Raw genomic sequence first — 10,213 nt, forward strand, 5'->3', positions numbered from 1 at the left:
AGAGAAGCTTTTTGATGTGCATAGGGCTTTAATTCTTAGGAGGTCCCATTAATCTATTGTATCCTTTCCTGGTTGTAGATTTTTCAGGATGCTTGGAATTCTGTTCATGTTGTGGATTAGGGCTTCTAGAGTTCCTTCAGGCTTTCCTCTGATGAAGTTTATACTCCTTGCTTTTATTCCTAGGTCCTTGATCCACATTGAGTTGGTTTTTGTGTATGGTGTGAGGTGTGGTTCTTGCTTGAGTTTTCTGCAGATAGTTTTCCAGTTTTGTTTACACCATTTGTTAAAGAGGCTTTCATTTCCACACTTAACTGATTTTGTTTCTTTGTAAAAAAATCAGTTGAGCATAGAGAGATGAGCCAATTTCTCAGTTCTCAATTCTTTTCCATTGATCTATGTGTCTGTCACTTTACCAGTACCACGCTGTCTTGACCACCATGGCTGTGTAGTAGGATTTTAGATCAGAGAGTGAGGTGCCTTCTACCTAATTTCTCTTTTTTTCAGGAGTGATTTGCTTATTCAGTCTCTTTCCATTACAGATGACTATGGAAATTGTCTTATCCATCTTCCTGAAGAATAGAATTGGTATTTGTATTGGGATTGCATTGAATTTGTAGATTGCCCTTGGTAGAATTGTCATTTTCTCACTATTGAGTCTTCCTATCCATGAGCATAGTATAGTCTTCCATTTCTCCAGGTCTCTTTTTGTTTCTTGTAGTAATGTTTTGTCATACGTGTGTGTGTGTTTCTAGTTAGATTTATTCCAAAGTATTTAATCTTGTGATTAGCTATTGTGATGGGTATTGTTTTTCTTAGCTCTGTTTCTATATTCTCTTTGTCACTGTAGAGAAATCTAGTTGATTTGTGTATGTTGATCTTGTATCCTGCCACTTTACTGAATTGGTTGACTATGTCCAGTAGTTTTCTCACTGAGTCTTTTGGGTTTTCTAAGTATATTGTTATATTATCTGCATATACAGATAATTTTACCTCTTCTTTGCCAATTTGGATACTTCTTATTTCCTTCTCTTGTCTTATTGCTATCACTAAGACTTCCAATACAATATTGAATAGGAGAAATGATAGTGGGCATCCTTGCCTAGTTCCTGTTCTCAGAGGGGATACCTTTAATCTTTCTCCATTGTGAATGATGTGGGCTCTTGGTTTTGCATATATACTTTTTACTTTGTTGAGGAAAGGGTGTTGAATATTGTCAAGGGTCTTTTCTGGCATCAATTGATAGGATGAAGTGGTTCTTGTTTTTTGCTTTGTTAATGTGATGAATTAAACTGGTTTTTCTTACGTTGAACCATCATTGCATACCTGTTAGTAACCCCACTTGGTCATGGTGAATTACTTTTTTGATATATTGTTTAATTCTATTGGCCATGATTTTATTGAGGATTTTTGTGTCTATATTCACAAGAGATATTGGCCTATAGTTTCTATTTTGGTGGTGTCTTTACCTGACTTCGGTATTAAGGATTTGTTTGCTTCATAGAATAAGTCTGGGAGAATTCATTCTTTTTCTATTTTCTGAAATAGTTTATGTAGAATTGGTGACAGTTCTTTGAATGTTTTATAAAATTCACTTGTAAAACCATCTGGTCCAGGGCTTTTGTTGTTGTTGTTGTTGTTGTTGGAAGTTGTTTTATTACCTGTTCGATTTCTTCTTTTGTAATGGGTCTGTTTAGGTGTTCTATTTCAGATTGTGTCAATTTAGGTAAGTTAAGGGTTTCTAAGTATTTGTCTATTTCCACTAGGTTTACACAGTTGTTTGAATATGCTATCATTGTTGTTAATGTGCTGTCAAGTTGTCTGTGACATATAGCTATGCTAAGTACAGCAGCCCTTAACCCTGCATATCCTGAGACAATCTCACTAATTCCGACACACCAACCCCCATTGCTCTAGTTACAGTATCAATCCATTTCACACAGGGTATTCCTCTTCTCTGCTGTCTCTCCACCCTTTCAAGCATGATATCCTTCTCCAAGGACCAGTCCCTCCTAGCCCCATGCCCAAAGTATATGAAATGGAGCTTCAAAAATCAGTCTCCAAGGAGAAACTCTATTTCACCCTCTCCAAGAAAGACCTCTTTGTTTTCTTGGCAGTATATTTTTTCATAATATTCCATTGTTATCCTTTTTATTTTAGTTGGTTCTGTTGTGACATTGCCCCTTTTATCTTTTATTCAGATTATGTTTTTCTTTTCTTTTCCTTTGTTAGTTTTGCTAGTGATTTATCAATTTTCTTGAACTTTTTGAAAAACCAACCCCTGGTTTTGTCGATGGTATTAATTGGTTTTCTGTTTTCTATTTCATTTATTTTGGTCAGTTACCCAATGTGGACAGAGGGGGGGGTAGAACGCCCCAATTAAAACTAGCCTGGAAGGAGGAGTGGCATCCACTTCTGTAATAGCTTGCCTCTGGAAACCCTTTGAACCTGGAGAGGGTATGATAGACACCCAAGTGTTGAGGACTCTCCTTCATAGGGTCACTATGAGTCGCCTGCGACTCGACAGCACTTAACAATTTTTTATTTCCATTTTTTTAGAGGGTGTCAGGTTTCCTTGCTGTTCTTTATCAATTGGTTTGAGATGTTGGGTTAGACCGTCAATGGTCACTTTCTTTTCCTGCCTTTTGATTGTTGCGGAATGTTGGGAAGGAAGGAAAGACCTCGGGCCAGGACAGGTCGCCTGAGCTCCAGACAGGTGCAAGCTTCCTAATGGCCTTTAATAAAGGGTAGAGAAAGCTTCCCTATGTTTAGCTATACCGGCTTGAGAAAGCTTGCCACCTGGGAAGATGGCTGCCACACCTGTTGAGTCGGAGGTGATCCACATGAGGCTGAGGTTCTCCTGACCAATCCACATGTTCCAAGTCTGTAAGCCCGCCCTATCCTGTCTTCCTGTATATACAATTGCAGTGCTTATCCTAATAAAGTTGAGCTGGATTGACTCTCTGATCCTCTCACTACCGTCAGGTTGTTGCTGTTAAGTTGCCAGTGGACTGACAGTGACATTTGATGTGTTTGCTTACTGCTATAAATTGACCCCTAATTACTGCTTTGGCTGTTTCACAGAGGTTTTGTTAAGTTGTGTTTTCATTGTCATTTGTTTTAAGAAACTTTTTAATTTTTTATTTCTTCTAGAAATGCTTAACTAATGTTCAAGCAAGGTGTTGTTCAGTTTCCAAATGTGTGGGGGAGGTCCTCCTCCTTTATCCTCTTATTATTAGTTTCTAATTTTGTGGCATTGTGGTTTGAGAAGATGCTTTGTATTATTTCTATGGTTTTTCATTTATTGATGCTTGCCTTATGACCTAAAATGTGATCTATTCTGGAGAACATTCCATGCACATTGATGAAGGAGGTATACTATACTTCCTTGGGGTACATTAGACTGTGTATAACTACAGGATTGAGTTGGTTTATTGTGTGATTTAATTTTTCAGCATCTTTGTTGAGTTTCTTCCTGGTAGTTCTATCTTTTCTTGATAGTGGTGTATTGAAGTCTCGTATTACTAGAATAGTGTTGTCTATTTCTTTTCAGTTCTGTTAATGTTTGCTTTTTATATTTTGCAGCTCTATCACTTGGTGTATAGATATGTATTATGGTCATGTCCTCTTGTTCTATTCCTTTAAGAATTATATAGTGACGTTCTTTGTTCTTTTTGATGTTTTAACATTAAAACATATTTTACCAGAGATTAATATTACTACCCCTGCTTTTTCTCTCGTTGCCAATTGCTTGGTATATTTTTTGCCACCCTCCTGATTTTAGTCTTTCTTTATCTTCACTTTTCAGATGTGTCTCTTATAGACAGCATATTGATGGTTTGGGGTTTTTTATCCAATCTGCTACTCTTTTTCTCTTCAGTGGTGCATTTAAACCATTCACATTCAATTTAATTATTGAGAAGCAAGGTTTTAGTGCTATCATTTTATTTACTTCTTTTCGGTATTGTTGCTGGTTACTTTTGTCTATCTCGCTTTCTGTGGCATCTCTGTAAAGGCTTCCCTCAGTATTTCCTGCAACACTGGTCTTGTTTTTAAAAACTCCCTTAGGTTCTATTTTCTGAGAATATCTTGATCTGTCCATATTTGATTGACAGTTTTTCTGAGTACAGTATTTTTGGTTGACAGTTGTATTCTTTGAGTATTCAATATATGTCATTTCACTGCCTTCTTACTCACATGGTGTCTGCTGAGATGTCAACACTTAACCTTATTTGCTGTCCCTTAAAAGTTACTTTCTGTTTCTCCCTAGCTGCTTTCAGAATTCTGTCTTTATTTCTGGTCTGGCAAATTTGACAATGATATGCCTTCATGTTTTTCTTTTGGGCTTTAGTCTATATGACATTTGGTCAGCTTCTTTAATATATATTCTCTCATTCTTCATTGTGTCTGGTAAGTTTTCTTCTAGTAATTCTTCCACAACTTTCTCAGTGCCTTTACCTGCTTCTTTCTGTTCTGGGATTCTGATTAGTTGCATGTTATTCCTCTCAATGGTGTCCTATATTATTTTTAGGCTTTCTTCCTTTCCCTTCCTTTTTGATTCTATTTTTTGTTCTAGTAGATCAGTGGTGACAATTCTATCTTCTATTTTGCTTGTTCTGTGTTCCATATTTTCAATTCTGTTCATATGTCTCTCTAACGTGTTGACGGCATCTGTAGCATTGGTCTTCACATTGTGGATTATGGTTTTTTGTCTTTTTCCAGAGCCTCTAATGCCTCATTTGTTTTATCTGAATTTTCTTGGATTGTTCTTTTAAGTTTTTTGGGTTTTGCTTGCAGAGTCCTGTAATTCTTCAAGTTTGTCTTTCACCCACTGAAAATATTCAATCATTGTTCTTTTGAAGTATGTGTCAGAAAGTTCCATCAGATTTTCTGGCTTTAGGAAACACATTGATACTGTGTCACTTTTGGGGGTGACATCCTGTTTTGGGTTTGTGTAGGGTGTCAGGTAGTCTGCTTCTTCTGTGTCATTGCTATGGTAGAGGTTTTTCATGCCTGAGGTCTTAGCAGGCTCTTTGTCTGATAATCTTGTCTCAGAAAGTCACTGCTCCAGAAATGGGCAGAGCAGCTATTTTGCCTGAGTTTCTCTCCACTCTTTAACTTACGGGAAGACTTGCTTCAACTGGGGAGAGATATGATCTGTGAATTGGCAGCCTTCTCTGTCAGGGAACTGTTGTAGCTAGGCAGGTCTAAGTGCCTGGGTCTAAAGGCAGCTCAAACTCTAGAAAGGGGGAGGAAATGACTTCACCTATGATTCTAGTATTCCTTGCACAGTTAAGAGGGGCAGCAGCAGGTCATCCTCCAGGTGGTGGGGCCAGGGCATCCAGGCAGCAGGGCCAGGTCCTTTAGGCAGCAGGGCCAGGGCATCCAGGTGACAGGCAGGGGCATCCAGGAAGCAGATCCAACCCAGCTCCTCCAGGTGGCGGGTTTGGTAGGACTGCGGTACCTTCAGGCAGTGGGGCCATAGTCTAGTGTTCCCAGCAGGAAAACAGTCCAGGACACATTAAGACATTTTTAAGACAGGTACTTAGTTAATGGACTGAAAGAAATCCACACTCAGCTTTGTGGCTTTGGTGATGTGGGGCTATTTGGTGAGATTTCTTTAAAAAAACAAAACAGAACACCTATTTACTAACATAAAAACAATCATTGTAGTCAAGTTGGAATCAACTTCTAGCTGACTCTCCAGTGATTTCTGAGGATGTAAATCACACAGGAAGCTATTTCTTATCTTTCTGTTAATGGGACAGTGATTTCAACATATATTTTGGGAGGATGCAATCCAATCCATTAAACAGATCTTTAGTGACATTGAAAACATCATAGAAGTCAGCTGGGCCATAATTCCAGCAGTCTTCCTGTATGAATGTCATTCATCTATCAGTTAGTTATCAGCACACAATAAGATAGGCTGCCTTGAGTTCTCCTAGAGCTGAGCCAGAAGACCTGAAGAAAACCACAAGGGGAGATGGTCTGGAAGTTAGCTCTTTAAGTTATTCCTTTTGCAATTGCTGTTCAGAGACCTGAACAAGATTAGGACTAACTGAGGAAAAAATGTGAGGAGGTGAAGAAGTCCCACATCAGCCTATAGCTAACCTCATCCCCTCTGGTCATCACTTAGCCTCTTCTTGGCACTATCAACAAAATCTTCATTTTGTGTGTGTGTTTTAAAGAATATTTTACTATGACACATACACACAGTGGCACACACAGAAGTAAGCATATAGCAGACCATATTTTGAAAAATACACTTTCTCAATTAAAAAAAATAAATAAATAAACTTTTTCATGTAACCCAGAACATGCCCTGCTCCCTCCAGACTTCCCCCTTGAAACAATCTCTGATTTGTCATAACAATGACAATCAAATCATTTCAGAACTTCCTGTCATTTGAATTGTAAACTATATACTCTTCTCTATCTGAATTCTATCAGTATAATAGTTGTGAGACCCACCCACACTATTATGTGTGTCTTGGTTTGTCTTTATTGCTCTGCATAATTTGTCTTGAAAAATATACCACTCCATTTTGCTTATAGGAACATGGAGCTATTTACAATTTGGGGCTATTCTGAATATCCTTATGTCTGGTATTTTATGGACATATATCTCATTTAGCTCAGTATCTAAGGGGCTGTGGTGGCAGAGTGCATTAAGTGTATTAGGTGGCAGGTTGCTAACTATAAAGAAGGTTTTCAAACCCACCATGTGGTCTGTGGGAGAAAAGTGAGGCTGATATCCTCTGTAGAGAAAACCTACTCCCACAAGTCAACTTTGATTCATGATGGCTTTCCATTGGTTTTTGAGGAATTATATGAAGAGACTGCTCATTTTTCTCTTTCTCAGTGTAGTGTCTGTGGGCTTAAACAGCTGCCCTTTCAGTTGGTATTCCAACATGTAACATACTACTCCACCAGGGCCACTAGCCTTGAAACTCTTTGGGAGAGTTCTCTTTCCTACAAAATCCTCATGAGTAAGAATCAAATAGATGGAAGTAAGATTAGATAAACTTCCAGCTATAAAATTGCTGGGGCATGGGGTAGATGTATGTTTCATTTTTTGAGAAATAGCTAACATTGTTGTCAACTTATTATTGTGTCAGTTTTTCCAAGTGGTTGCTGATCTCCTGGGTGTGGTTTTAATTTGCATTTCTCTAATGATTAAGGACACCAGGGGTCCTTTCCTCCACTGATCTTTCACTAAACCTCCTTGCTAGTGTGCCTACTGAAGAATGTGCCCCTATTTAAGTTGAGTGGTTATGACAATGACAGCTGCTCTGCTCAGAAAGTTCTTTCATCTTAGGAGGGCACGGTGTGCATGTCCTCACTTTCCATGGCTTGACTATTTACTCTCCAAATTATTTCTTTTTTCCCCTTTATTATTAGTATTAATTTTAATGAAAAATTACAGATATTTTGGATTTCCATTCATTCATTGTTGCACTTTTCTCCCTGCCCACCCCTCCCCTCCAGTTCATTCTTTCCTTTGAAAAGTAAAATTCTTTCATTGTTATACAATCCTTCCTCCCAAGTCCACTCCACTATGAAACCTTTGTTCCAAACTCCTGTCATGACAATAATACCTAATCATATATCCTTTTAAACAGTTCACTCTCTCATCTGTTTCAATGGAGTATACATAATTTATCCCATCTTTCTCAGTCTCCCCCCAACCCTGATGTCAGCCCCATTTTACAACAGTAGCACTTTTGTTGTCTTGTTTTGTCTTGGATGAAGTCTAAATAAATCTTTTTTTTCTTCTGCTGTTAGATCTTTCTATCCTTACTTAGTACACGTTTGTGAAAAGACAGCATTCTTTTCCTTCTATAAGTTTCATACAGGTCCACAATTCATCTTGAATTAATTTTTTTTTTATTTGTGACCTGAATTGTTGAGGTTACTTTGACCTTTCTGGTTATCTAGTTGTCCCTGAATATTTACTGTGATGATGTGTGCTCGTTAATTGCTTTGGCATCCTTGTTGAAAATTGTGAGACTGTATATATATGTGAATCTATTTCTGGACTTTCCGTTACCTCATTTTTCTGTCTCACTATCCTTCCAGCAATATCACACTGTTGGAATTTTTGTAACTTATTTCTCAGTCTTAAAATTGGTTAGGAGACCTCCTCCAAATTTGTCTCTGTTTTTTAGTTTCTAACTTTGGCCTTTTTATGTAAATTTTAGAATCGGCTTGTTAATTTTTTTTTTAACACTGTTAGCATTTTTACTAGGATTGTATTAAATCTTTTGATAAGTTTGGGAAGAACTTTTGCATCATGGCAATACTGAGTCTTCTAATCTATGAACATAATGTATATAATCAAATCTTGTTGTTAGATGTAGACAAGTCCACTATAACTCATAGTGACTCTATGAACTTCAGTTTACTAAGTCTTCCTCTCTTTCTCTGAACATTTACCCTTCCCAACATGATGCCTTTTTCCAATGATAAGCCCCTCCTGATACCATGCACAAAATATGTGAGACAAAGTTTAACCATCCCTGTATCTAAGGTTTCATTTTTTCCAAGATCACTTTCTTCTTTCAGCAATCCATGGTATATGCAATACTCTTAGCCAACACCACAATTCAAAGGCATTGGTTCTTTGATTGTCCTTAAATCACTGTCCAACTTTCACATACATATGAAGTAATTGAAAATATCATGGCATAGATAAATGTTACAGTGTGTTTTCAGAGGTTGTAAATCATATGGTTTTTTTCACATTCCATGTTCCAGTCACTAATGTCTGTTTGCAACTGTTCCTTCTCCTTTGGGATTCCCAGTACGAAGACTCAGCCTCTGGTGCCATACCTGCTAGGCTAATTTAAATGTGTTCTGTTTTGAAGGTTTGTTCGTTTGGAGGTGGATGGCCAATCCTTCTCCCTAGACTAATTTTCTCAGCTTTAGAACAAATAGACAAAATATGGGACTCCCTGAACTCTTAATTATGCTCATGTGAAACCTATACTTGGACCAGGAAACAATCATCAGAACAGAGAAAGGAAAAAAAATGTATAGTTTCTCACCAGCAGTCAGAAAATCAAAAGATGAATTGCACTGGGAAAGTCTGCTGTCAGGAACCTCTCTAGAGTGCTGAGAAGCAATGATGTCAGTCTAGTGACTAAGGTGCACCTGATCCAGGCCATGGTTTTCACAATTACTTGTCATGCATCAGAGAGCTAGAAAATGACTAAGTATGATTGAAGGATGATAGAAGAAAAATAAATGCCTTTGAGTTATGTCTCTGGAGAAGAGTACTGAACATACTATGGATTGCCAAGAAAACAAACAGGTCTGTCATGGAAAAGGTGAAATAAAGCTGATTCTTAGAGGCAAGGATTTTGAAGTTCCATCTCAAACTTTGGGCCAGTGTTATGGAATTTGCATTCTTCTCAAAGTTAGCCACAATTTGTTGTGATCGACACAGTCAAGTGTCTTGGAAAAGCCCTTCATGTGTGGAAGGGTGGAGGGACAGCACAGGAGAAGAAGATTCCAGATGAGACGGATTGACACAATAACTGGGGAAATGAGGGTAGGCGTGTTGGAGTCAGAAAAACTGGCTCAGGATAGGGCAGGGTTCAGAGCTATTGCGCCTAGGATTACTGTAAATCACAGGCAATTCAATGGCACATTGTTGTTGCTATGTGCCATTGAGTCACCTGTGACTCATAGTAACCCTATGTACAACAGCCATGAACCTTTCTCTACCCTCTGCCAATCCCTCTGTCTCCAACATACCTACCCCCATTTTCCCGAGTCACTGAATCAATCCACCTCATATAGCGTCTCCCTCTCCTGCACTGTCCTTCCACCCTCCCAAGCATGACGTCCTTCTCCAAGAACTGGTCCCTCCTTGCAACATGCCCAGAGTATGTCAACAAAGCTTCTGGTTTAATCCGCTCCAGGATGAATCTGTTTGTTTTCTTAGCAGAGGCCTGGCAGGTCAAGCAGACACCAGAAACCGTTGGGCACATGCAGAAGGTGCAGAACAGGAATTTTCAGAAGGCAAGAGAGGGACCAGCATATGGGGGCTTCAGCAACCCCCACCTGATGTACAACAATGCCACATAACAGAAACAATAACAAGAATTTTCTGTACATAATCACATTATCTATGGACACGATAGCTTCTTTTCTGTTCTTTATGGTTTTCTTGCAGGCTTCAGAGCTTTTATACACAGGGTCACTACGA

At 38.5% G+C, this 10,213-nt stretch overlaps 1 pseudogene; it reads right to left on the bottom strand.

Annotated features, from left to right (window-relative positions):
- LOC102873174 overlaps positions 1–9,769 on the bottom strand; it is a 14,191-nt pseudogene extending 4,422 nt beyond the window's left edge.
- Positions 9,770–10,213: the final 444 nt, after the last annotated feature.

This window comes from Elephantulus edwardii, unplaced genomic scaffold (genome assembly GCF_000299155.1).
Source record: "Elephantulus edwardii isolate Elephantulus edwardi_28Jun2011 unplaced genomic scaffold, EleEdw1.0 scaffold00024, whole genome shotgun sequence".
NCBI classification, from domain to species: Eukaryota; Metazoa; Chordata; class Mammalia; order Macroscelidea; family Macroscelididae; genus Elephantulus; species Elephantulus edwardii.